Genomic DNA, 1,509 nt, shown 5'->3' on the forward strand with positions numbered 1-1,509 from the left:
GTATCGTTATTTTTCGTCACTACCTCCCCGTGCCGGGAGTGGGTAATTTGCGCGCCTGCTGCCTTCCTTGGATGTGGTAGCCGTTTCTCAGGCTCCCTCTCCGGAATCGAACCCTGATTCCCCGTTACCCGTTACAACCATGGTAGGCGCAGAACCTACCATCGACAGTTGATAAGGCAGACATTTGAAAGATGCGTCGCCGGTACGAGGACCGTGCGATCAGCCCAAAGTTATTCAGAGTCACCAAGGCAAACGGACCGGACGAGCCGACCGATTGGTTTTGATCTAATAAAAGCGTCCCTTCCATCTCTGGTCGGGACTCTGTTTGCATGTATTAGCTCTAGAATTACCACAGTTATCCAAGTAACGTGGGTACGATCTAAGGAACCATAACTGATTTAATGAGCCATTCGCGGTTTCACCTTAATGCGGCTTGTACTGAGACATGCATGGCTTAATCTTTGAGACAAGCATATGACTACTGGCAGGATCAACCAGGGAGCTGCGTCAACTAGAGCTGAGCAGCCGGCCGCCCGGGAGTGTGTCCCGGGGGCCCGCGCGAACACGCAAGCGTCCGCTCAATCATTCTGCAAACAGGAGGAGGCTGAGCTCCCCTGCACAATACACCTCGAAACCCTCTCAGGTCCCGGCGGCGCGCAGCGCCGTCCCAAGTACTTGGTCGGGTTCGAGAGAGGCGCAATCGCCCGGAGTTAGGCGAGTAGACGCTTTCGGTGCGACCACCCGTGCTCCCAACTGAGCTTGCCGCTGCCGACAGAGGCCCGGGAGCGTGCTGTCGTGGCATTGCCGGCGGGAGACAACACGCGCCACCTACGGTGACCGGCAGCTCCAACGCCAGCGCCACAGAAGGACAAAAGCCCCACTTGGGTGCCGAAGCGAACTCTCCCAGCACAGCGCACGCGCCAACACATCCGCACAGCTGCGATACAAACCACCAGCGAGAACCGCTGGGGCGACCGAGCAGCAGACGGCGTCGCGGCGCCGAGCGCCGGGCGGCGGCGCATCCTCAACGCACACAGTCCTCAATCGGACCAGCACACTGAAGATGTCCACCGCGCTTCGCACCGGGCCCGCGAGGACCTACTTTGGCCGCACGGCGCCGCGCGCAGGGTGCGCCGGAGCGCAGCTGCGACGCCTGCCGCGTCCGTCGGCCGGCGCGCCTGCCACTGGCCGCCCCCACCAGCCGGCTGTAGCGCGTGCGCCCACGCACCGCGCGGCCAGCACGCCGGGAGGCGCCCCCTCACCGGCCGGGGACGGTCCCACCCAGCCACCGCCGCGTATCGCTTCACACCCAGATGCCGTTCAGTTTCGTCGGCATGGTGGGTATCGCTGGAACAACCGGTTAGTACCTCAACCTACCGTCGCCATCACCGATTCACCCCTAGCGAGAACAACCGCACCACAACGGGTTACCATTTGTTCATTTGCGTAACTTCACCAGAAAACGTATGCGTCCATCGCCATTTGCAACTTCCACGATTATTGCATGCC

The 1,509-nt window shown here is 61.0% G+C and overlaps 1 non-coding gene across 1 annotated transcript in view; it reads right to left on the minus strand.

Moving 5' to 3' along the window:
* Positions 1-501, minus strand: part of LOC124774140 — a 1,909-nt gene extending 1,408 nt beyond the window's left edge. The window contains exon 1 of the ribosomal RNA XR_007015134.1: positions 1-501. This exon is cut by the window's left edge and continues 1,408 nt beyond it. This is a non-coding gene — a ribosomal RNA (small subunit ribosomal RNA).
* Positions 502-1,509: the final 1,008 nt, after the last annotated feature.

The sequence above is a fragment of the Schistocerca piceifrons genome, unplaced genomic scaffold (assembly GCF_021461385.2).
Source record: "Schistocerca piceifrons isolate TAMUIC-IGC-003096 unplaced genomic scaffold, iqSchPice1.1 HiC_scaffold_961, whole genome shotgun sequence".
Taxonomy (NCBI): domain Eukaryota; kingdom Metazoa; phylum Arthropoda; class Insecta; order Orthoptera; family Acrididae; genus Schistocerca; species Schistocerca piceifrons.